The sequence below is a fragment of the Chiloscyllium punctatum genome, chromosome 13, assembly GCF_047496795.1.
Source record: "Chiloscyllium punctatum isolate Juve2018m chromosome 13, sChiPun1.3, whole genome shotgun sequence".
NCBI classification, from domain to species: domain Eukaryota; kingdom Metazoa; phylum Chordata; class Chondrichthyes; order Orectolobiformes; family Hemiscylliidae; genus Chiloscyllium; species Chiloscyllium punctatum.
Window position 1 is genome coordinate 27772312 of NC_092751.1, and position 27230 is coordinate 27799541.

Sequence of the window (27230 nt, forward strand, 5' to 3'; positions counted from 1 at the left end):
ATTCACCTTCACGTGTCTGGTTGCTGAGTGAATCACAAAGAAGGAGTTTCACCAGAGCTGCAACTGCCACACTTCCCCAGTCGCCCTCCCGTTTACATTTTCCTGCTCGTCAGTGATTTCAAGAAAACCAAATGGATGCGATGTCATTGTGTAGTCTCTCTGTCGATTCCTCCGTTTCAGTTCCAACGTGGCTTAGATCTCGGGGCGCACCTTAATACGAGCGACGCTATGAAAGCACAGGTCCAGAGGTTCCTCTGAGAGTGTAATTTCTTTCATTGCTGTTGCTGATTGAATGAGCCACCAACCTGCGAACTGCTCCAAAACATGATTCAGGATCTCTGGTGCCAATTCTCGCACGTTGAATAACGACAGACACCTTCCAAATGAGGTCTTTCAGAGACGACTTTGGGATACATTTGACAGACAGATTAGTTCAGGAATCCGTGGTGCATTGTGACACCAGCGCATCGGCTTCTTCCCTATCTTTGAACCGGGCTGCCTGCGCAAGGAATGCAAATGCGGTAATGCTTTTCGTGGAAGGATCAGAGGGGGTAACTACACTCTCAAACAGAATGGCATATGATCAGAACCAGGTAGGAGAAAAACTTTACAATGCTTTGCACTGTTAGTAAATGGAACTGCATTGCATTTCCCGACGAGAGCAGATTTGTTTCAGCAAACTCGAAGGCAGGTTTGCAGATGGGAAAGCAAGCAAGTCAGCTCCGTTCTTGTCCATGTAAAAGACTGCAGTTGAAGAACAAAGCTGTTTCTGCCAAGTTTCGACCTGGGGAACTTTCGCGTGTGAGGCTAACGTGATGACCACTACACTACAGAAACTGGCCTCTGACGGCCCTGCTGGCGCTCAGTGGCATCCAGCACTGAAACCTGAAGCCATTCTCCCTGTCACCTTTCTGTTTCCATGAGCTCGTTGTTTAATGGGGACTTGTTTAAATTTGGCTATGTGCTGAGCATGGACGTGATACACCGAAGTATCTGTTTCCACGTGGTGTACCCCAATAACGTTGTGTTGCTCACACCTGCTTTAAAGAATTACGTTTTTGCGGAGCTTACCGTCGCAGTCTGTGGCAAAATCATTTCGTCTGTTCGACTGCTCACGGGAAAGGTAGTATTGTGAAACACTGCAGAAACGAACGACATCCTTACTTTTGCTCCGACTGACCATACTCCGTGAAAGTTTCCCAGATTCTCAGTTGAGGATTTTTGCAGCTGGAAGTTACCTCAGAAACCCTGTTAATTCGTAATGTATTGAGCGAATCGCAAAACAGAAAGCATTTAACACGGAACACAAACAAAACTGGAAAACCAAATGCATTTTCAGACACAGCGAGCACGAATGCTAAATGTGAGACAGTCCGGGGGCATGAGCCATAAAGTAATCACCCAACTGACAACGGGGCAATTCCAAACTAATCTTTCAAGCATACTGGAGCCTGAGTGCACCACCACTTCCCAGACAATGCTGCAAAGCGACAAAGAAAGAACATGACAAGAATGGGCCATAAAAAGTGAATTTCACCAATCGCAGTCTCGATTAGATTACCTTTCCCTTCCGATGTCTCCAGGACGGAAATGAAGAAAGTGGGAGAAATTCAAGAACATATGACATCGAAATAGATTGGAACGATTTTCTCATTGGCCAGAAAACCGAATGACGGCGAGTCGAGTCACCGTAGGACTCTGTTTCGCAACAGCGATGAAATAACAGTCTCCATTCGGTTCCAGTAAAAGCTCAACTTGCCTGGAACTGAAAGCAACAGTAGAGCTGCTGGCGATTTTCCCCGCGGGAGGCGAACACGATCACGACAGAACAGGCACTTTGGAAAATTTGGCACTTTCCCACACCGCAGTCAATCCCCCGGGAAGCAAAACCATTTTTCTTCTGTTTTAAACAGAAATGCAGCAGTGATCGAAACAGCATTTTAACAAGCTGTTGCCGATGGAGCTGTTCAGAAGAAATGGCAGCGGTGGGATTCGAACCCACGCCCCGGTCGAGACCGGAGCCTTAATCCTGCGCCTTAGACCGCTCGGGCACACTACCAACACGCCCACCTCGCCATTTTCTTGCACTTCCAATTGTGCTCCTGCATAACAACAGATGCAAACTCACGTGAAAAGGGTTCTATGATCCCTCTCCGACTCGCACAGCAGCTCGGATGTGCCCGTCTACAATATCAATTTCTCAGCAGATAATGACAGCCCATCAATACAGACAAAAATCACTGGTAAGCTGAGTCTATCGTCTCAGACTGGATTCAGCTACAAATGTATCTGTGAGTGCGTGAGAATATATGATCGGTTATGATTGGGTCAAATTACCATCAGCTGCTGGACATTACTGCAATTCGGATTCTTGCTTTGCTAAATGATTTCACCCATTGCTCGAAACAGGACAACTTTCACGTTTACACGGAACATGAAACACACCGGACTACAGGGAAAATGCACAAAGCTGAGCAGGCCGTGTCCCAAATCATACCGTGCAGCATAGTTTCAGTCACTGTGTCTGTCTTGCAGAATAAGGTTCCCAAAGAAAGTTCCACCTTAAAACCGGAGGTCGCATTCCAATCCGAGAACGACAGATTGCATCGTGAGGAAGGTCTGACCTCGGGGCCGGTTCGAGATGCCACTTTCTTTGCCTTTTACCTTCACCGTGAAATTTGCTGCAGAGATGTTCACACCTGGACATGAGCCTCATGGATACCAACTGAGTCGGAAACCTGTGTGGGAATCGATGAGAAGCGTCTCAATAGAGTTTAACAAATTCCATGGTGCTTTTTAGAAATGCAGTTTCTTTTCACCTCAATCTAAAAGGCAGTTTCTCAACATAGTAACAGAAGTCAAAAGGTAATTACCTCACTCCACCCCCACTCCGGAAGAGGTGCTAACTGCCCTTGATTGCTTTTTGTTCACGATGTGAAGAGCTCTCACCCCTGATTCACCTTCACGTGTCTGGTTGCTGAGTGAATCACAAAGAAGGAGTTTCACCAGAGCTGCAACTGCCACACTTCCCCAGTCGCCCTCCCGTTTACATTTTCTTGCTCGTCAGTGATTTCAAGAAAACCAAATGGATGCGATGTCATTGTGTACTCTCTCTGTCGATTCCTCCGTTTCAGTTCCAACGTGGCTTAGATCTCGGGGCGCACCTCAATACGAGCGACGCTATGAAAGCACAGGTCCAGAGGTTCCTCTGAGAGTGTAATTTCTTTCATTGCTGTTGCTGATTGAATGAGCCACCAACCTGCGAACTGCTCCAAAACATGATTCAGGATCTCTGGTGCCAATTCTCGCACGTTGAATAACGACAGACACCTTCCAAATGAGGTCTTTCAGAGACGACTTTGGGATACATTTGACAGACATATTAGTTCAGGAATCCGTGGTGCATTGTGACACCAGCGCATCGGCTTCTTCCCTATCTTTGAACCGGGCTGCCTGCGCAATGAATGCAAATGCGGTAATGCTTTTCGTGTAAGGATCAGAAGGGGGTAACTACACTCTCAAACAGAATGGCATATGATCAGAACCAGGTAGGAGAAAAACTTTACAATGCTTTGCACTGTTAGTAAATGGAACTGCATTGCATTTCACGACGAGAGCAGATTTGTTCAAGCAAACTCGAAGGCAGGTTTGCAGATGGGAAAGCAAGCAAGTCAGCTCCGTTCTTGTCCATGTAAAAGACTGCAGTTGAAGAATAAAGCTGCTTCTGCCAAGTTTCGAACTGGGGACCTTTCGCGCATGCGGCGAACGTGATGACCACTACACTACAGAAACTGGCCTCTGACGGCCCTGCTGGCGCTCAGTGGCATCCAGCACTGAAACCTGAAGCCATTCTCCCTGTCACCTTTCTGTTTCCATGAGCTCGTTGTTTAATGGGGACTTGTTTAAATTTGGCTATGTGCTGAGCATGGACGTGATACACCGAAGTATCTGTTTCCACGTGGTGTACCCCAATAACGTTGTGTTGCTCACACCTGCTTTAAAGAATTACGTTTTTGCGGAGCTTACCGTCGCAGTCTGTGGCAAAATCATTAGTCTGTTCGACTGCTCACGGGAAAGGTAGTATTGTGAAACACTGCAGAAACGAACGACATCCTTACTTTTGCTCCGACTGACCATACTCCGTGAAAGTTTCCCAGATTCTCAGTTGAGGATTTTTGCAGCTGGAAGTTACCTCAGAAACCCTGTTAATTCGTAATGTATTGAGCGAATCGCAAAACAGAAAGCATTTAACACGGAACACAAACAAAACTGGAAAACCAAATGCATTTTCAGACACAGCGAGCACGTATGCTAAATGTGAGACAGTCCGGGGGCATGAGCCATAAAGTAATTCCAAACTAATCTTTCAAACATACTGGAGCCTGAGTGCACCACCACTTCCCAGACAATGCTGCAAAGCGACAAAGAAAGAACATGACAAGAATGGGCCATAAAAAGTGAATTTCACCAATCGCAGTCTCGATTAGATTACCTTTCCCTTCCGATGTCTCCAGGACGGAAATGAAGAAAGTGGGAGAAATTCAAGAACATATGACATCGAAATAGATTGGAACGATTTTCTCATTGGCCAGAAAACCGAATGACGGCGAGTCGAGTCACCGTAGGACTCTGTTTCGCAACAGCGATGAAATAACAGTCTCCATTCGGTTCCAGTAAAAGCTCAACTTGCCTGGAACTGAAAGCAACAGTAGAGCTGCTGGCGATTTTCCCCGCGGGAGGCGAACACGATCACGACAGAACAGGCACTTTGGAAAATTCGGCACTTTCCCACACCGCAGTCAATCCCCCGGGAAGCAAAACCATTTTTCTTCTGTTTTAAACAGAAATGCAGCAGGGATCGAAACAGCATTTTAACACGCTGTTGCCGATGGAGCTGTTCAGAAGAAATGGCAGCGGTGGGATTCGAACCCACGCCTCTGTCGAGACTGGAGCCTTAATCCAGCGCCTTAGACCGCTCGGCCACACTACCAACACGCCCACCTCGCCATTTTCTTGCACTTCCAATTGTGCTCCTGCATAACAACAGATGCAAACTCACGTGAAAAGGGTTCTATGATCCCTCTCCGACTCGCACAGCAGCTCGGATGTGCCCGTCGACAATATCAATTTCTCAGCAGATAATGACAGCCCATCAATCCAGACAAAAATCACTGGTAAGCTGAGTCTATCGTCTCAGACTGGATTCAGCTACAAATGTATCTGTGAGTGCGTGAGAATATATGATCGGTTATGATTGGGTCAAATTACCATCAGCTGCTGGACATTACTGCAATTCGGATTCTTGCTTTGCTAAATGATTTCACCCATTGCTCGAAACAGGACAACTTTCACGTTTACACGGAACATGAAACACACCGGACTACAGGGAAAATGCACAAAGCTGAGCAGGCCGTGTCCCAAATCATACCGTGCAGCATAGTTTCAGTCACTGTGTCTGTCTTGCAGAATAAGGTTCCCAAAGAAAGTTCCACCTTAAAACCGGAGGTCGCATTCCAATCCGAGAACGACAGATTGCATCGTGAGGAAGGTCTGACCTCGGGGCCGGTTCGAGATGCCACTTTCTTTGCCTTTTACCTTCACCGTTCAATTTGCTGCAGAGATGTTCACACCTGGACATGAGCCTCATGGATACCAACTGAGTCGGAAACCTGTGTGGGAATCGATGAGAAGCGTCTCAATAGAGTTTAACAAATTCCATGGTGCTTTTTAGAAATGCAGTTTCTTTTCACCTCAATCTAAAAGGCAGTTTCTCAACATAGTAACAGAAGTCAAAAGGTAATTACCTCACTCCACCCCCACTCCGGAAGAGGTGCTAACTGCCCTTGATTGCTTTTTGTTCACGATGTGAAGAGCTCTCACCCCTGATTCACCTTCACGTGTCTGGTTGCTGAGTGAATCACAAAGAAGGAGTTTCACCAGAGCTGCAACTGCCACACTTCCCCAGTCGCCCTCCCGTTTACATTTTCTTGCTCGTCAGTGATTTCAAGAAAACCAAATGGATGCGATGTCATTGTGTAGTCTCTCTGTCGATTCCTCCGTTTCAGTTCCAACGTGGCTTAGATCTCGGGGCGCACCTTAATACGAGCGACGCTATGAAAGCACAGGTCCAGAGGTTCCTCTGAGAGTGTAATTTCTTTCATTGCTGTTGCTGATTGAATGAGCCACCAACCTGCGAACTGCTCCAAAACATGATTCAGGATCTCTGGTGCCAATTCTCGCACGTTGAATAACGACAGACACCTTCCAAATGAGGTCTTTCAGAGACGACTTTGGGATACATTTGACAGACATATTAGTTCAGGAATCCGTGGTGCATTGTGACACCAGCGCATCGGCTTCTTCCCTATCTTTGAACCGGGCTGCCTGCGCAAGGAATGCAAATGCGGTAATGCTTTTCGTGTAAGGATCAGAAGGGGGTAACTACACTCTCAAACAGAATGGCATATGATCAGAACCAGGTAGGAGAAAAACTTTACAATGCTTTGCACTGTTAGTAAATGGAACTGCATTGCATTTCACGACGAGAGCAGATTTGTTCAAGCAAACTCGAAGGCAGGTTTGCAGATGGGAAAGCAAGCAAGTCAGCTCCGTTCTTGTCCATGTAAAAGACTGCAGTTGAAGAATAAAGCTGCTTCTGCCAAGTTTCGAACTGGGGACCTTTCGCGCGTGCGGCGAACGTGATGACCACTACACTACAGAAACTGGCCTCTGACGGCCCTGCTGGCGCTCAGTGGCATCCAGCACTGAAACCTGAAGCCATTCTCCCTGTCACCTTTCTGTTTCCATGAGCTCGTTGTTTAATGGGGACTTGTTTAAATTTGGCTATGTGCTGAGCATGGACGTGATACACCGAAGTATCTGTTTCCACGTGGTGTACCCCAATAACGTTGTGTTGCTCACACCTGCTTTAAAGAATTACGTTTTTGCGGAGCTTACCGTCGCAGTCTGTGGCAAAATCATTAGTCTGTTCGACTGCTCACGGGAAAGGTAGTATTGTGAAACACTGCAGAAACGAACGACATCCTTACTTTTGCTCCGACTGACCATACTCCGTGAAAGTTTCCCAGATTCTCAGTTGAGGATTTTTGCAGCTGGAAGTTACCTCAGAAACCCTGTTAATTCGTAATGTATTGAGCGAATCGCAAAACAGAAAGCATTTAACACGGAACACAAACAAAACTGGAAAACCAAATGCATTTTCAGACACAGCGAGCACGAATGCTAAATGTGAGACAGTCCGGGGGCATGAGCCATAAAGTAATCACCCAACTGACAACGGGGCAATTCCAAACTAATCTTTCAAGCATACTGGAGCCTGAGTGCACCACCACTTCCCAGACAATGCTGCAAAGCGACAAAGAAAGAACATGACAAGAATGGGCCATAAAAAGTGAATTTCACCAATCGCAGTCTCGATTAGATTACCTTTCCCTTCCGATGTCTCCAGGACGGAAATGAAGAAAGTGGGAGAAATTCAAGAACATATGACATCGAAATAGATTGGAACGATTTTCTCATTGGCCAGAAAACCGAATGACGGCGAGTCGAGTCACCGTAGGACTCTGTTTCGCAACAGCGATGAAATAACAGTCTCCATTCGGTTCCAGTAAAAGCTCAACTTGCCTGGAACTGAAAGCAACAGTAGAGCTGCTGGCGATTTTCCCCGCGGGAGGCGAACACGATCACGACAGAACAGGCACTTTGGAAAATTTGGCACTTTCCCACACCGCAGTCAATCCCCCGGGAAGCAAAACCATTTTTCTTCTGTTTTAAACAGAAATGCAGCAGTGATCGAAACAGCATTTTAACAAGCTGTTGCCGATGGAGCTGTTCAGAAGAAATGGCAGCGGTGGGATTCGAACCCACGCCCCGGTCGAGACCGGAGCCTTAATCCTGCGCCTTAGACCGCTCGGGCACACTACCAACACGCCCACCTCGCCATTTTCTTGCACTTCCAATTGTGCTCCTGCATAACAACAGATGCAAACTCACGTGAAAAGGGTTCTATGATCCCTCTCCGACTCGCACAGCAGCTCGGATGTGCCCGTCTACAATATCAATTTCTCAGCAGATAATGACAGCCCATCAATACAGACAAAAATCACTGGTAAGCTGAGTCTATCGTCTCAGACTGGATTCAGCTACAAATGTATCTGTGAGTGCGTGAGAATATATGATCGGTTATGATTGGGTCAAATTACCATCAGCTGCTGGACATTACTGCAATTCGGATTCTTGCTTTGCTAAATGATTTCACCCATTGCTCGAAACAGGACAACTTTCACGTTTACACGGAACATGAAACACACCGGACTACAGGGAAAATGCACAAAGCTGAGCAGGCCGTGTCCCAAATCATACCGTGCAGCATAGTTTCAGTCACTGTGTCTGTCTTGCAGAATAAGGTTCCCAAAGAAAGTTCCACCTTAAAACCGGAGGTCGCATTCCAATCCGAGAACGACAGATTGCATCGTGAGGAAGGTCTGACCTCGGGGCCGGTTCGAGATGCCACTTTCTTTGCCTTTTACCTTCACCGTGAAATTTGCTGCAGAGATGTTCACACCTGGACATGAGCCTCATGGATACCAACTGAGTCGGAAACCTGTGTGGGAATCGATGAGAAGCGTCTCAATAGAGTTTAACAAATTCCATGGTGCTTTTTAGAAATGCAGTTTCTTTTCACCTCAATCTAAAAGGCAGTTTCTCAACATAGTAACAGAAGTCAAAAGGTAATTACCTCACTCCACCCCCACTCCGGAAGAGGTGCTAACTGCCCTTGATTGCTTTTTGTTCACGATGTGAAGAGCTCTCACCCCTGATTCACCTTCACGTGTCTGGTTGCTGAGTGAATCACAAAGAAGGAGTTTCACCAGAGCTGCAACTGCCACACTTCCCCAGTCGCCCTCCCGTTTACATTTTCTTGCTCGTCAGTGATTTCAAGAAAACCAAATGGATGCGATGTCATTGTGTACTCTCTCTGTCGATTCCTCCGTTTCAGTTCCAACGTGGCTTAGATCTCGGGGCGCACCTTAATACGAGCGACGCTATGAAAGCACAGGTCCAGAGGTTCCTCTGAGAGTGTAATTTCTTTCATTGCTGTTGCTGATTGAATGAGCCACCAACCTGCGAACTGCTCCAAAACATGATTCAGGATCTCTGGTGCCAATTCTCGCACGTTGAATAACGACAGACACCTTCCAAATGAGGTCTTTCAGAGACGACTTTGGGATACATTTGACAGACATATTAGTTCAGGAATCCGTGGTGCATTGTGACACCAGCGCATCGGCTTCTTCCCTATCTTTGAACCGGGCTGCCTGCGCAATGAATGCAAATGCGGTAATGCTTTTCGTGTAAGGATCAGAAGGGGGTAACTACACTCTCAAACAGAATGGCATATGATCAGAACCAGGTAGGAGAAAAACTTTACAATGCTTTGCACTGTTAGTAAATGGAACTGCATTGCATTTCACGACGAGAGCAGATTTGTTCAAGCAAACTCGAAGGCAGGTTTGCAGATGGGAAAGCAAGCAAGTCAGCTCCGTTCTTGTCCATGTAAAAGACTGCAGTTGAAGAATAAAGCTGCTTCTGCCAAGTTTCGAACTGGGGACCTTTCGCGCATGCGGCGAACGTGATGACCACTACACTACAGAAACTGGCCTCTGACGGCCCTGCTGGCGCTCAGTGGCATCCAGCACTGAAACCTGAAGCCATTCTCCCTGTCACCTTTCTGTTTCCATGAGCTCGTTGTTTAATGGGGACTTGTTTAAATTTGGCTATGTGCTGAGCATGGACGTGATACACCGAAGTATCTGTTTCCACGTGGTGTACCCCAATAACGTTGTGTTGCTCACACCTGCTTTAAAGAATTACGTTTTTGCGGAGCTTACCGTCGCAGTCTGTGGCAAAATCATTAGTCTGTTCGACTGCTCACGGGAAAGGTAGTATTGTGAAACACTGCAGAAACGAACGACATCCTTACTTTTGCTCCGACTGACCATACTCCGTGAAAGTTTCCCAGATTCTCAGTTGAGGATTTTTGCAGCTGGAAGTTACCTCAGAAACCCTGTTAATTCGTAATGTATTGAGCGAATCGCAAAACAGAAAGCATTTAACACGGAACACAAACAAAACTGGAAAACCAAATGCATTTTCAGACACAGCGAGCACGAATGCTAAATGTGAGACAGTCCGGGGGCATGAGCCATAAAGTAATCACCCAACTGACAACGGGGCAATTCCAAACTAATCTTTCAAGCATACTGGAGCCTGAGTGCACCACCACTTCCCAGACAATGCTGCAAAGCGACAAAGAAAGAACATGACAAGAATGGGCCATAAAAAGTGAATTTCACCAATCGCAGTCTCGATTAGATTACCTTTCCCTTCCGATGTCTCCAGGACGGAAATGAAGAAAGTGGGAGAAATTCAAGAACATATGACATCGAAATAGATTGGAACGATTTTCTCATTGGCCAGAAAACCGAATGACGGCGAGTCGAGTCACCGTAGGACTCTGTTTCGCAACAGCGATGAAATAACAGTCTCCATTCGGTTCCAGTAAAAGCTCAACTTGCCTGGAACTGAAAGCAACAGTAGAGCTGCTGGCGATTTTCCCCGCGGGAGGCGAACACGATCACGACAGAACAGGCACTTTGGAAAATTTGGCACTTTCCCACACCGCAGTCAATCCCCCGGGAAGCAAAACCATTTTTCTTCTGTTTTAAACAGAAATGCAGCAGTGATCGAAACAGCATTTTAACACGCTGTTGCCGATGGAGCTGTTCAGAAGAAATGGCAGCGGTGGGATTCGAACCCACGCCTCTGTCGAGACCGCAGCCTTAATCCAGCGCCTTAGACCGCTCGGGCACACTACCAACACGCCCACCTCGCCATTTTCTTGCACTTCCAATTGTGCTCCTGCATAACAACAGATGCAAACTCACGTGAAAAGGGTTCTATGATCCCTCTCCGACTCGCACAGCAGCTCGGATGTGCCCGTCTACAATATCAATTTCTCAGCAGATAATGACAGCCCATCAATACAGACAAAAATCACTGGTAAGCTGAGTCTATCGTCTCAGACTGGATTCAGCTACAAATGTATCTGTGAGTGCGTGAGAATATATGATCGGTTATGATTGGGTCAAATTACCATCAGCTGCTGGACATTACTGCAATTCGGATTCTTGCTTTGCTAAATGATTTCACCCATTGCTCGAAACAGGACAACTTTCACGTTTACACGGAACATGAAACACACCGGACTACAGGGAAAATGCACAAAGCTGAGCAGGCCGTGTCCCAAATCATACCGTGCAGCATAGTTTCAGTCACTGTGTCTGTCTTGCAGAATAAGGTTCCCAAAGAAAGTTCCACCCTAAAACCGGAGGTCGCATTCCAATCCGAGAACGACAGATTGCATCGTGAGGAAGGTCTGACCTCGGGGCCGGTTCGAGATGCCACTTTCCTTGCCTTTTACCTTCACCGTTCAATTTGCTGCAGAGATGTTCACACCTGGACATGAGCCTCATGGATACCAACTGAGTCGGAAACCTGTGTGGGAATCGATGAGAAGCGTCTCAATAGAGTTTAACAAATTCCATGGTGCGCTTTAGAAATGCAGTTTCTTTTCACCTCAGTCTAAAAGGCAGTTTCTCAACATAGTAACAGAAGTCAAAAGGTAATTACCTCACTCCACCCCCACTCCGGAAGAGGTACTAACTGCCCTTGATTGCTTTTTGTTCACGATGTGAAGAGCTCTCACGCCTGATTCACCTTCACGTGTCTGGTTGCTGAGTGAATCACAAAGAAGGAGTTTCACCAGAGCTGCAACTGCCACACTTCCCCAGTCGCCCTCCCGTTTACATTTTCTTGCTCGTCAGTGATTTCAAGAAAACCAAATGGATGCGATGTCATTGTGTAGTCTCTCTGTCGATTCCTCCGTTTCAGTTCCAACGTGGCTTAGATCTCGGGGCGCACCTTAATACGAGCGACGCTATGAAAGCACAGGTCCAGAGGTTCCTCTGAGAGTGTAATTTCTTTCATTGCTGTTGCTGATTGAATGAGCCACCAACCTGCGAACTGCTCCAAAACATGATTCAGGATCTCTGGTGCCAATTCTCGCACGTTGAATAACGACAGACACCTTCCAAATGAGGTCTTTCAGAGACGACTTTGGGATACATTTGACAGACATATTAGTTCAGGAATCCGTGGTGCATTGTGACACCAGCGCATCGGCTTCTTCCCTATCTTTGAACCGGGCTGCCTGCGCAAGGAATGCAAATGCGGTAATGCTTTTCGTGTAAGGATCAGAAGGGGGTAACTACACTCTCAAACAGAATGGCATATGATCAGAACCAGGTAGGAGAAAAACTTTACAATGCTTTGCACTGTTAGTAAATGGAACTGCATTGCATTTCACGACGAGAGCAGATTTGTTCAAGCAAACTCGAAGGCAGGTTTGCAGATGGGAAAGCAATCAAGTCAGCTCCGTTCTTGTCCATGTAAAAGACTGCAGTTGAAGAACAAAGCCGTTTCCGCCCAGTTTCGAACTGGGGACCTTTCGCGTGTGAGGCGAAAGTGATGACCACTACACTACAGAAACTGGCCTCTGACGGCCCTGCTGGCGCTCAGTGGCATCCAGCACTGAAACCTGAAGCCATTCTCCCTGTCACCTTTCTGTTTCCATGAGCTCGTTGTTTAATGGGGACTTGTTTAAATTTGGCTATGTGCTGAGCATGGACGTGATACACCGAAGTATCTGTTTCCACGTGGTGTACCCCAATAACGTTGTGTTGCTCACACCTGCTTTAAAGAATTACGTTTTTGCGGAGCTTACCGTCGCAGTCTGTGGCAAAATCATTTAGTCTGTTCGACTGCTCACGGGAAAGGTAGTATTGTGAAACACTGCAGAAACGAACGACATCCTTACTTTTGCTCCGACTGACCATACTCCGTGAAAGATCCCAGATTCTCAGTTGAGGATTTTTGCAGCTGGAAGTTATCTCAGAAACCCTGTTAATTCGTAATGTATTGAGCGAATCGCAAAACAGAAAGCATTTAACACGGAACACAAACAAAACTGGAAAACCAAATGCATTTTCAGACACAGCGAGCACGAATGCTAAATGTGAGCATGTCCGGGGGCATGAGCCATAAAGTAATCACCCAACTGACAACGGGGCAATTCCAAACTAATCTTTCAAACATACTGGAGCCTGAGTGCACCACCACTTCCCAGACAATGCTGCAAAGCGACAAAGAAAGAACATGACAAGAATGGGCCATAAAAAGTGAATTTCACCAATCGCAGTCTCGATTAGATTACCTTTCCCTTCCGATGTCTCCAGGACGGAAATGAAGAAAGTGGGAGAAATTCAAGAACATATGACATCGAAATAGATTGGAACGATTTTCTCATTGGCCAGAAAACCGAATGACGGCGAGTCGAGTCACCGTAGGACTCTGTTTCGCAACAGCGATGAAATAACAGTCTCCATTCGGTTCCAGTAAAAGCTCAACTTGCCTGGAACTGAAAGCAACAGTAGAGCTGCTGGCGATTTTCCCCGCGGGAGGCGAACACGATCACGACAGAACAGGCACTTTGGAAAATTTGGCACTTTCCCACACCGCAGTCAATCCCCCGGGAAGCAAAACCATTTTTCTTCTGTTTTAAACAGAAATGCAGCAGGGATCGAAACAGCATTTTAACACGCTGTTGCCGATGGAGCTGTTCAGAAGAAATGGCAGCGGTGGGATTCGAACCCACGCCTCTGTCGAGACTGGAGCCTTAATCCAGCGGCTTAGACCGCTCGGCCACACTACCAACACGCCCATCTCGCCATTTTCTTGCACTTCCAATTGTGCTCCTGCATAACAACAGATGCAAACTCACGTGAAAAGGGTTCTATGATCCCTCTCCGACTCGCACAGCAGCTCGGATGTGCCCGTCGACAATATCAATTTCTCAGCAGATAATGACAGCCCATCAATCCAGACAAAAATCACTGGTAAGCTGAGTCTATCGTCTCAGACTGGATTCAGCTACAAATGTATCTGTGAGTGCGTGAGAATATATGATCGGTTATGATTGGGTCAAATTACCATCAGCTGCTGGACATTACTGCAATTCGGATTCTTGCTTTGCTAAATGATTTCACCCATTGCTCGAAACAGGACAACTTTCACGTTTACACGGAACATGAAACACACCGGACTACAGGGAAAATGCACAAAGCTGAGCAGGCCGTGTCCCAAATCATACCGTGCAGCATAGTTTCAGTCACTGTGTCTGTCTTGCAGAATAAGGTTCCCAAAGAAAGTTCCACCTTAAAACCGGAGGTCGCATTCCAATCCGAGAACGACAGATTGCATCGTGAGGAAGGTCTGACCTCGGGGCCGGTTCGAGATGCCACTTTCTTTGCCTTTTACCTTCACCGTTCAATTTGCTGCAGAGATGTTCACACCTGGACATGAGCCTCATGGATACCAACTGAGTCGGAAACCTGTGTGGGAATCGATGAGAAGCGTCTCAATAGAGTTTAACAAATTCCATGGTGCTTTTTAGAAATGCAGTTTCTTTTCACCTCAATCTAAAAGGCAGTTTCTCAACATAGTAACAGAAGTCAAAAGGTAATTACCTCACCCCACCCCCACTCCGGAAGAGGTGCTAACTGCCCTTGATTGCTTTTTGTTCACGATGTGAAGAGCTCTCACCCCTGATTCACCTTCACGTGTCTGGTTGCTGAGTGAATCACAAAGAAGGAGTTTCACCAGAGCTGCAACTGCCACACTTCCCCAGTCGCCCTCCCGTTTACATTTTCTTGCTCGTCAGTGATTTCAAGAAAACCAAATGGATGCGATGTCATTGTGTAGTCTCTCTGTCGATTCCTCCGTTTCAGTTCCAACGTGGCTTAGATCTCGGGGCGCACCTTAATACGAGCGACGCTATGAAAGCACAGGTCCAGAGGTTCCTCTGAGAGTGTAATTTCTTTCATTGCTGTTGCTGATTGAATGAGCCACCAACCTGCGAACTGCTCCAAAACATGATTCAGGATCTCTGGTGCCAATTCTCGCACGTTGAATAACGACAGACACCTTCCAAATGAGGTCTTTCAGAGACGACTTTGGGATACATTTGACAGACATATTAGTTCAGGAATCCGTGGTGCATTGTGACACCAGCGCATCGGCTTCTTCCCTATCTTTGAACCGGGCTGCCTGCGCAAGGAATGCAAATGCGGTAATGCTTTTCGTGTAAGGATCAGAAGGGGGTAACTACACTCTCAAACAGAATGGCATATGATCAGAACCAGGTAGGAGAAAAACTTTACAATGCTTTGCACTGTTAGTAAATGGAACTGCATTGCATTTCACGACGAGAGCAGATTTGTTCAAGCAAACTCGAAGGCAGGTTTGCAGATGGGAAAGCAAGCAAGTCAGCTCCGTTCTTGTCCATGTAAAAGACTGCAGTTGAAGAATAAAGCTGCTTCTGCCAAGTTTCGAACTGGGGACCTTTCGCGCATGCGGCGAACGTGATGACCACTACACTACAGAAACTGGCCTCTGACGGCCCTGCTGGCGCTCAGTGGCATCCAGCACTGAAACCTGAAGCCATTCTCCCTGTCACCTTTCTGTTTCCATGAGCTCGTTGTTTAATGGGGACTTGTTTAAATTTGGCTATGTGCTGAGCATGGACGTGATACACCGAAGTATCTGTTTCCACGTGGTGTACCCCAATAACGTTGTGTTGCTCACACCTGCTTTAAAGAATTACGTTTTTGCGGAGCTTACCGTCGCAGTCTGTGGCAAAATCATTAGTCTGTTCGACTGCTCACGGGGAAGGTAGTATTGTGAAACACTGCAGAAACGAACGACATCCTTACTTTTGCTCCGACTGACCATACTCCGTGAAAGTTTCCCAGATTCTCAGTTGAGGATTTTTGCAGCTGGAAGTTATCTCAGAAACCCTGTTAATTCGTAATGTATTGAGCGAATCGCAAAACAGAAAGCATTTAACACGGAACACAAACAAAACTGGAAAACCAAATGCATTTTCAGACACAGCGAGCACGAATGCTAAATGTGAGACAGTCCGGGGGCATGAGCCATAAAGTAATCACCCAACTGACAACGGGGCAATTCCAAACTAATCTTTCAAGCATACTGGAGCCTGAGTGCACCACCACTTCCCAGACAATGCTGCAAAGCGACAAAGAAAGAACATGACAAGAATGGGCCATAAAAAGTGAATTTCACCAATCGCAGTCTCGATTAGATTACCTTTCCCTTCCGATGTCTCCAGGACGGAAATGAAGAAAGTGGGAGAAATTCAAGAACATATGACATCGAAATAGATTGGAACGATTTTCTCATTGGCCAGAAAACCGAATGACGGCGAGTCGAGTCACCGTAGGACTCTGTTTCGCAACAGCGATGAAATAACAGTCTCCATTCGGTTCCAGTAAAAGCTCAACTTGCCTGGAACTGAAAGCAACAGTAGAGCTGCTGGCGATTTTCCCCGCGGGAGGCGAACACGATCACGACAGAACAGGCACTTTGGAAAATTTGGCACTTTCCCACACCGCAGTCAATCCCCCGGGAAGCAAAACCATTTTTCTTCTGTTTTAAACAGAAATGCAGCAGTGATCGAAACAGCATTTTAACAAGCTGTTGCCGATGGAGCTGTTCAGAAGAAATGGCAGCGGTGGGATTCGAACCCACGCCTCTGTCGAGACTGGAGCCTTAATCCAGCGGCTTAGACCGCTCGGCCACACTACCAACACGCCCATCTCGCCATTTTCTTGCACTTCCAATTGTGCTCCTGCATAACAACAGATGCAAACTCACGTGAAAAGGGTTCTATGATCCCTCTCCGACTCGCACAGCAGCTCGGATGTGCCCGTCTACAATATCAATTTCTCAGCAGATAATGACAGCCCATCAATCCAGACAAAAATCACTGGTAAGCTGAGTCTATCGTCTCAGACTGGATTCAGCTACAAATGTATCTGTGAGTGCGTGAGAATATATGATCGGTTATGATTGGGTCAAATTACCATCAGCTGCTGGACATTACTGCAATTCGGATTCTTGCTTTGCTAAATGATTTCACCCATTGCTCGAAACAGGACAACTTTCACGTTTACACGGAACATGAAACACACCGGACTACAGGGAAAATGCACAAAGCTGAGCAGGCCGTGTCCCAAATCATACCGTGCAGCATAGTTTCAGTCACTGTGTCTGTCTTGCAGAATAAGGTTCCCAAAGAAAGTTCCACCTTAAAACCGGAGGTCGCATTCCAATCCGAGAACGACAGATTGCATCGTGAGGAAGGTCTGACCTCGGGGCCGGTTCGAGATGCCACTTTCTTTGCCTTTTACCTTCACCGTTCAATTTGCTGCAGAGATGTTCACACCTGGACATGAGCCTCATGGATACCAACTGAGTCGGAAACCTGTGTGGGAATCGATGAGAAGCGTCTCAATAGAGTTTAACAAATTCCATGGTGCTTTTTAGAAATGCAGTTTCTTTTCACCTCAATCTAAAAGGCAGTTTCTCAACATAGTAACAGAAGTCAAAAGGTAATTACCTCACCCCACCCCCACTCCGGAAGAGGTGCTAACTGCCCTTGATTGCTTTTTGTTCACGATGTGAAGAGCTCTCACCCCTGATTCACCTTCACGTGTCTGGTTGCTGAGTGAATCACAAAGAAGGAGTTTCACCAGAGCTGCAACTGCCACACTTCCCCAGTCGCCCTCCCGTTTACATTTTCTTGCTCGTCAGTGATTTCAAGAAAACCAAATGGATGCGATGTCATTGTGTAGTCTCTCTGTCGATTCCTCCGTTTCAGTTCCAACGTGGCTTAGATCTCGGGGCGCACCTTAATACGAGCGACGCTATGAAAGCACAGGTCCAGAGGTTCCTCTGAGAGTGTAATTTCTTTCATTGCTGTTGCTGATTGAATGAGCCACCAACCTGCGAACTGCTCCAAAACATGATTCAGGATCTCTGGTGCCAATTCTCGCACGTTGAATAACGACAGACACCTTCCAAATGAGGTCTTTCAGAGACGACTTTGGGATACATTTGACAGACATATTAGTTCAGGAATCCGTGGTGCATTGTGACACCAGCGCATCGGCTTCTTCCCTATCTTTGAACCGGGCTGCCTGCGCAAGGAATGCAAATGCGGTAATGCTTTTCGTGTAAGGATCAGAAGGGGGTAACTACACTCTCAAACAGAATGGCATATGATCAGAACCAGGTAGGAGAAAAACTTTACAATGCTTTGCACTGTTAGTAAATGGAACTGCATTGCATTTCACGACGAGAGCAGATTTGTTCAAGCAAACTCGAAGGCAGGTTTGCAGATGGGAAAGCAAGCAAGTCAGCTCCGTTCTTGTCCATGTAAAAGACTGCAGTTGAAGAATAAAGCTGCTTCTGCCAAGTTTCGAACTGGGGACCTTTCGCGCATGCGGCGAACGTGATGACCACTACACTACAGAAACTGGCCTCTGACGGCCCTGCTGGCGCTCAGTGGCATCCAGCACTGAAACCTGAAGCCATTCTCCCTGTCACCTTTCTGTTTCCATGAGCTCGTTGTTTAATGGGGACTTGTTTAAATTTGGCTATGTGCTGAGCATGGACGTGATACACCGAAGTATCTGTTTCCACGTGGTGTACCCCAATAACGTTGTGTTGCTCACACCTGCTTTAAAGAATTACGTTTTTGCGGAGCTTACCGTCGCAGTCTGTGGCAAAATCATTAGTCTGTTCGACTGCTCACGGGAAAGGTAGTATTGTGAAACACTGCAGAAACGAACGACATCCTTACTTTTGCTCCGACTGACCATACTCCGTGAAAGTTTCCCAGATTCTCAGTTGAGGATTTTTGCAGCTGGAAGTTATCTCAGAAACCCTGTTAATTCGTAATGTATTGAGCGAATCGCAAAACAGAAAGCATTTAACACGGAACACAAACAAAACTGGAAAACCAAATGCATTTTCAGACACAGCGAGCACGAATGCTAAATGTGAGACAGTCCGGGGGCATGAGCCATAAAGTAATCACCCAACTGACAACGGGGCAATTCCAAACTAATCTTTCAAGCATACTGGAGCCTGAGTGCACCACCACTTCCCAGACAATGCTGCAAAGCGACAAAGAAAGAACATGACAAGAATGGGCCATAAAAAGTGAATTTCACCAATCGCAGTCTCGATTAGATTACCTTTCCCTTCCGATGTCTCCAGGACGGAAATGAAGAAAGTGGGAGAAATTCAAGAACATATGACATCGAAATAGATTGGAACGATTTTCTCATTGGCCAGAAAACCGAATGACGGCGAGTCGAGTCACCGTAGGACTCTGTTTCGCAACAGCGATGAAATAACAGTCTCCATTCGGTTCCAGTAAAAGCTCAACTTGCCTGGAACTGAAAGCAACAGTAGAGCTGCTGGCGATTTTCCCCGCGGGAGGCGAACACGATCACGACAGAACAGGCACTTTGGAAAATTTGGCACTTTCCCACACCGCAGTCAATCCCCCGGGAAGCAAAACCATTTTTCTTCTGTTTTAAACAGAAATGCAGCAGTGATCGAAACAGCATTTTAACAAGCTGTTGCCGATGGAGCTGTTCAGAAGAAATGGCAGCGGTGGGATTCGAACCCACGCCCCGGTCGAGACCGGAGCCTTAATCCTGCGCCTTAGACCGCTCGGGCACACTACCAACACGCCCACCTCGCCATTTTCTTGCACTTCCAATTGTGCTCCTGCATAACAACAGATGCAAACTCACGTGAAAAGGGTTCTATGATCCCTCTCCGACTCGCACAGCAGCTCGGATGTGCCCGTCTACAATATCAATTTCTCAGCAGATAATGACAGCCCATCAATACAGACAAAAATCACTGGTAAGCTGAGTCTATCGTCTCAGACTGGATTCAGCTACAAATGTATCTGTGAGTGCGTGAGAATATATGATCGGTTATGATTGGGTCAAATTACCATCAGCTGCTGGACATTACTGCAATTCGGATTCTTGCTTTGCTAAATGATTTCACCCATTGCTCGAAACAGGACAACTTTCACGTTTACACGGAACATGAAACACACCGGACTACAGGGAAAATGCACAAAGCTGAGCAGGCCGTGTCCCAAATCATACCGTGCAGCATAGTTTCAGTCACTGTGTCTGTCTTGCAGAATAAGGTTCCCAAAGAAAGTTCCACCTTAAAACCGGAGGTCGCATTCCAATCCGAGAACGACAGATTGCATCGTGAGGAAGGTCTGACCTCGGGGCCGGTTCGAGATGCCACTTTCTTTGCCTTTTACCTTCACCGTTCAATTTGCTGCAGAGATGTTCACACCTGGACATGAGCCTCATGGATACCAACTGAGTCGGAAACCTGTGTGGGAATCGATGAGAAGCGTCTCAATAGAGTTTAACAAATTCCATGGTGCTTTTTAGAAATGCAGTTTCTTTTCACCTCAATCTAAAAGGCAGTTTCTCAACATAGTAACAGAAGTCAAAAGGTAATTACCTCACTCCACCCCCACTCCGGAAGAGGTGCTAACTGCCCTTGATTGCTTTTTGTTCACGATGTGAAGAGCTCTCACCCCTGATTCACCTTCACGTGTCTGGTTGCTGAGTGAATCACAAAGAAGGAGTTTCACCAGAGCTGCAACTGCCACACTTCCCCAGTCGCCCTCCCGTTTACATTTTCTTGCTCGTCAGTGATTTCAAGAAAACCAAATGGATGCGATGTCATTGTGTAGTCTCTCTGTCGATTCCTCCGTTTCAGTTCCAACGTGGCTTAGATCTCGGGGCGCACCTTAATACGAGCGACGCTATGAAAGCACAGGTCCAGAGGTTCCTCTGAGAGTGTAATTTCTTTCATTGCTGTTGCTGATTGAATGAGCCACCAACCTGCGAACTGCTCCAAAACATGATTCAGGATCTCTGGTGCCAATTCTCGCACGTTGAATAACGACAGACACCTTCCAAATGAGGTCTTTCAGAGACGACTTTGGGATACATTTGACAGACATATTAGTTCAGGAATCCGTGGTGCATTGTGACACCAGCGCATCGGCTTCTTCCCTATCTTTGAACCGGGCTGCCTGCGCAAGGAATGCAAATGCGGTAATGCTTTTCGTGTAAGGATCAGAAGGGGGTAACTACACTCTCAAACAGAATGGCATATGATCAGAACCAGGTAGGAGAAAAACTTTACAATGCTTTGCACTGTTAGTAAATGGAACTGCATTGCATTTCACGACGAGAGCAGATTTGTTCAAGCAAACTCGAAGGCAGGTTTGCAGATGGGAAAGCAAGCAAGTCAGCTCCGTTCTTGTCCATGTAAAAGACTGCAGTTGAAGAATAAAGCTGCTTCTGCCAAGTTTCGAACTGGGGACCTTTCGCGCGTGCGGCGAACGTGATGACCACTACACTACAGAAACTGGCCTCTGACGGCCCTGCTGGCGCTCAGTGGCATCCAGCACTGAAACCTGAAGCCATTCTCCCTGTCACCTTTCTGTTTCCATGAGCTCGTTGTTTAATGGGGACTTGTTTAAATTTGGCTATGTGCTGAGCATGGACGTGATACACCGAAGTATCTGTTTCCACGTGGTGTACCCCAATAACGTTGTGTTGCTCACACCTGCTTTAAAGAATTACGTTTTTGCGGAGCTTACCGTCGCAGTCTGTGGCAAAATCATTAGTCTGTTCGACTGCTCACGGGAAAGGTAGTATTGTGAAACACTGCAGAAACGAACGACATCCTTACTTTTGCTCCGACTGACCATACTCCGTGAAAGTTTCCCAGATTCTCAGTTGAGGATTTTTGCAGCTGGAAGTTACCTCAGAAACCCTGTTAATTCGTAATGTATTGAGCGAATCGCAAAACAGAAAGCATTTAACACGGAACACAAACAAAACTGGAAAACCAAATGCATTTTCAGACACAGCGAGCACGAATGCTAAATGTGAGACAGTCCGGGGGCATGAGCCATAAAGTAATCACCCAACTGACAACGGGGCAATTCCAAACTAATCTTTCAAGCATACTGGAGCCTGAGTGCACCACCACTTCCCAGACAATGCTGCAAAGCGACAAAGAAAGAACATGACAAGAATGGGCCATAAAAAGTGAATTTCACCAATCGCAGTCTCGATTAGATTACCTTTCCCTTCCGATGTCTCCAGGACGGAAATGAAGAAAGTGGGAGAAATTCAAGAACATATGACATCGAAATAGATTGGAACGATTTTCTCATTGGCCAGAAAACCGAATGACGGCGAGTCGAGTCACCGTAGGACTCTGTTTCGCAACAGCGATGAAATAACAGTCTCCATTCGGTTCCAGTAAAAGCTCAACTTGCCTGGAACTGAAAGCAACAGTAGAGCTGCTGGCGATTTTCCCCGCGGGAGGCGAACACGATCACGACAGAACAGGCACTTTGGAAAATTTGGCACTTTCCCACACCGCAGTCAATCCCCCGGGAAGCAAAACCATTTTTCTTCTGTTTTAAACAGAAATGCAGCAGTGATCGAAACAGCATTTTAACAAGCTGTTGCCGATGGAGCTGTTCAGAAGAAATGGCAGCGGTGGGATTCGAACCCACGCCCCGGTCGAGACCGGAGCCTCAATCCTGCGCCTTAGACCGCTCGGGCACACTACCAACACGCCCACCTCGCCATTTTCTTGCACTTCCAATTGTGCTCCTGCATAACAACAGATGCAAACTCACGTGAAAAGGGTTCTATGATCCCTCTCCGACTCGCACAGCAGCTCGGATGTGCCCGTCGACAATATCAATTTCTCAGCAGATAATGACAGCCCATCAATACAGACAAAAATCACTGGTAAGCTGAGTCTATCGTCTCAGACTGGATTCAGCTACAAATGTATCTGTGAGTGCGTGAGAATATATGATCGGTTATGATTGGGTCAAATTACCATCAGCTGCTGGACATTACTGCAATTCGGATTCTTGCTTTGCTAAATGATTTCACCCATTGCTCGAAACAGGACAACTTTCACGTTTACACGGAACATGAAACACACCGGACTACAGGGAAAATGCACAAAGCTGAGCAGGCCGTGTCCCAAATCATACCGTGCAGCATAGTTTCAGTCACTGTGTCTGTCTTGCAGAATAAGGTTCCCAAAGAAAGTTCCACCTTAAAACCGGAGGTCGCATTCCAATCCGAGAACGACAGATTGCATCGTGAGGAAGGTCTGACCTCGGGGCCGGTTCGAGATGCCACTTTCTTTGCCTTTTACCTTCACCGTGAAATTTGCTGCAGAGATGTTCACACCTGGACATGAGCCTCATGGATACCAACTGAGTCGGAAACCTGTGTGGGAATCGATGAGAAGCGTCTCAATAGAGTTTAACAAATTCCATGGTGCTTTTTAGAAATGCAGTTTCTTTTCACCTCAATCTAAAAGGCAGTTTCTCAACATAGTAACAGAAGTCAAAAGGTAATTACCTCACTCCACCCCCACTCCGGAAGAGGTGCTAACTGCCCTTGATTGCTTTTTGTTCACGATGTGAAGAGCTCTCACCCCTGATTCACCTTCACGTGTCTGGTTGCTGAGTGAATCACAAAGAAGGAGTTTCACCAGAGCTGCAACTGCCACACTTCCCCAGTCGCCCTCCCGTTTACATTTTCTTGCTCGTCAGTGATTTCAAGAAAACCAAATGGATGCGATGTCATTGTGTACTCTCTCTGTCGATTCCTCCGTTTCAGTTCCAACGTGGCTTAGATCTCGGGGCGCACCTTAATACGAGCGACGCTATGAAAGCACAGGTCCAGAGGTTCCTCTGAGAGTGTAATTTCTTTCATTGCTGTTGCTGATTGAATGAGCCACCAACCTGCGAACTGCTCCAAAACATGATTCAGGATCTCTGGTGCCAATTCTCGCACGTTGAATAACGACAGACACCTTCCAAATGAGGTCTTTCAGAGACGACTTTGGGATACATTTGACAGACATATTAGTTCAGGAATCCGTGGTGCATTGTGACACCAGCGCATCGGCTTCTTCCCTATCTTTGAACCGGGCTGCCTGCGCAATGAATGCAAATGCGGTAATGCTTTTCGTGTAAGGATCAGAAGGGGGTAACTACACTCTCAAACAGAATGGCATATGATCAGAACCAGGTAGGAGAAAAACTTTACAATGCTTTGCACTGTTAGTAAATGGAACTGCATTGCATTTCACGACGAGAGCAGATTTGTTCAAGCAAACTCGAAGGCAGGTTTGCAGATGGGAAAGCAAGCAAGTCAGCTCCGTTCTTGTCCATGTAAAAGACTGCAGTTGAAGAATAAAGCTGCTTCTGCCAAGTTTCGAACTGGGGACCTTTCGCGCATGCGGCGAACGTGATGACCACTACACTACAGAAACTGGCCTCTGACGGCCCTGCTGGCGCTCAGTGGCATCCAGCACTGAAACCTGAAGCCATTCTCCCTGTCACCTTTCTGTTTCCATGAGCTCGTTGTTTAATGGGGACTTGTTTAAATTTGGCTATGTGCTGAGCATGGACGTGATACACCGAAGTATCTGTTTCCACGTGGTGTACCCCAATAACGTTGTGTTGCTCACACCTGCTTTAAAGAATTACGTTTTTGCGGAGCTTACCGTCGCAGTCTGTGGCAAAATCATTAGTCTGTTCGACTGCTCACGGGAAAGGTAGTATTGTGAAACACTGCAGAAACGAACGACATCCTTACTTTTGCTCCGACTGACCATACTCCGTGAAAGTTTCCCAGATTCTCAGTTGAGGATTTTTGCAGCTGGAAGTTACCTCAGAAACCCTGTTAATTCGTAATGTATTGAGCGAATCGCAAAACAGAAAGCATTTAACACGGAACACAAACAAAACTGGAAAACCAAATGCATTTTCAGACACAGCGAGCACGAATGCTAAATGTGAGACAGTCCGGGGGCATGAGCCATAAAGTAATCACCCAACTGACAACGGGGCAATTCCAAACTAATCTTTCAAGCATACTGGAGCCTGAGTGCACCACCACTTCCCAGACAATGCTGCAAAGCGACAAAGAAAGAACATGACAAGAATGGGCCATAAAAAGTGAATTTCACCAATCGCAGTCTCGATTAGATTACCTTTCCCTTCCGATGTCTCCAGGACGGAAATGAAGAAAGTGGGAGAAATTCAAGAACATATGACATCGAAATAGATTGGAACGATTTTCTCATTGGCCAGAAAACCGAATGACGGCGAGTCGAGTCACCGTAGGACTCTGTTTCGCAACAGCGATGAAATAACAGTCTCCATTCGGTTCCAGTAAAAGCTCAACTTGCCTGGAACTGAAAGCAACAGTAGAGCTGCTGGCGATTTTCCCCGCGGGAGGCGAACACGATCACGACAGAACAGGCACTTTGGAAAATTTGGCACTTTCCCACACCGCAGTCAATCCCCCGGGAAGCAAAACCATTTTTCTTCTGTTTTAAACAGAAATGCAGCAGTGATCGAAACAGCATTTTAACACGCTGTTGCCGATGGAGCTGTTCAGAAGAAATGGCAGCGGTGGGATTCGAACCCACGCCTCTGTCGAGACCGCAGCCTTAATCCAGCGCCTTAGACCGCTCGGGCACACTACCAACACGCCCACCTCGCCATTTTCTTGCACTTCCAATTGTGCTCCTGCATAACAACAGATGCAAACTCACGTGAAAAGGGTTCTATGATCCCTCTCCGACTCGCACAGCAGCTCGGATGTGCCCGTCTACAATATCAATTTCTCAGCAGATAATGACAGCCCATCAATACAGACAAAAATCACTGGTAAGCTGAGTCTATCGTCTCAGACTGGATTCAGCTACAAATGTATCTGTGAGTGCGTGAGAATATATGATCGGTTATGATTGGGTCAAATTACCATCAGCTGCTGGACATTACTGCAATTCGGATTCTTGCTTTGCTAAATGATTTCACCCATTGCTCGAAACAGGACAACTTTCACGTTTACACGGAACATGAAACACACCGGACTACAGGGAAAATGCACAAAGCTGAGCAGGCCGTGTCCCAAATCATACCGTGCAGCATAGTTTCAGTCACTGTGTCTGTCTTGCAGAATAAGGTTCCCAAAGAAAGTTCCACCCTAAAACCGGAGGTCGCATTCCAATCCGAGAACGACAGATTGCATCGTGAGGAAGGTCTGACCTCGGGGCCGGTTCGAGATGCCACTTTCCTTGCCTTTTACCTTCACCGTTCAATTTGCTGCAGAGATGTTCACACCTGGACATGAGCCTCATGGATACCAACTGAGTCGGAAACCTGTGTGGGAATCGATGAGAAGCGTCTCAATAGAGTTTAACAAATTCCATGGTGCTTTTTAGAAATGCAGTTTCTTTTCACCTCAGTCTAAAAGGCAGTTTCTCAACATAGTAACAGAAGTCAAAAGGTAATTACCTCACTCCACCCCCACTCCGGAAGAGGTACTAACTGCCCTTGATTGCTTTTTGTTCACGATGTGAAGAGCTCTCACGCCTGATTCACCTTCACGTGTCTGGTTGCTGAGTGAATCACAAAGAAGGAGTTTCACCAGAGCTGCAACTGCCACACTTCCCCAGTCGCCCTCCCGTTTACATTTTCTTGCTCGTCAGTGATTTCAAGAAAACCAAATGGATGCGATGTCATTGTGTAGTCTCTCTGTCGATTCCTCCGTTTCAGTTCCAACGTGGCTTAGATCTCGGGGCGCACCTTAATACGAGCGACGCTATGAAAGCACAGGTCCAGAGGTTCCTCTGAGAGTGTAATTTCTTTCATTGCTGTTGCTGATTGAATGAGCCACCAACCTGCGAACTGCTCCAAAACATGATTCAGGATCTCTGGTGCCAATTCTCGCACGTTGAATAACGACAGACACCTTCCAAATGAGGTCTTTCAGAGACGACTTTGGGATACATTTGACAGACATATTAGTTCAGGAATCCGTGGTGCATTGTGACACCAGCGCATCGGCTTCTTCCCTATCTTTGAACCGGGCTGCCTGCGCAAGGAATGCAAATGCGGTAATGCTTTTCGTGTAAGGATCAGAAGGGGGTAACTACACTCTCAAACAGAATGGCATATGATCAGAACCAGGTAGGAGAAAAACTTTACAATGCTTTGCACTGTTAGTAAATGGAACTGCATTGCATTTCACGACGAGAGCAGA

General features: G+C 46.7%; 2 non-coding genes across 2 annotated transcripts; both read right to left on the bottom strand.

Moving 5' to 3' along the window:
* Positions 1-4908: 4908 nt before the first annotated feature.
* Positions 4909-4990, bottom strand: trnal-aag (transfer RNA leucine (anticodon AAG)). Its single transcript has one exon. It is a non-coding gene; the product is annotated as a tRNA-Leu (tRNA).
* A 7568-nt stretch (positions 4991-12558) lies between these two features.
* trnav-cac (transfer RNA valine (anticodon CAC)) lies at positions 12559-12631 on the bottom strand. Its single transcript has one exon. It is a non-coding gene; the product is annotated as a tRNA-Val (tRNA).
* Between the last annotated feature and the right edge of the window lie 14599 nt (positions 12632-27230).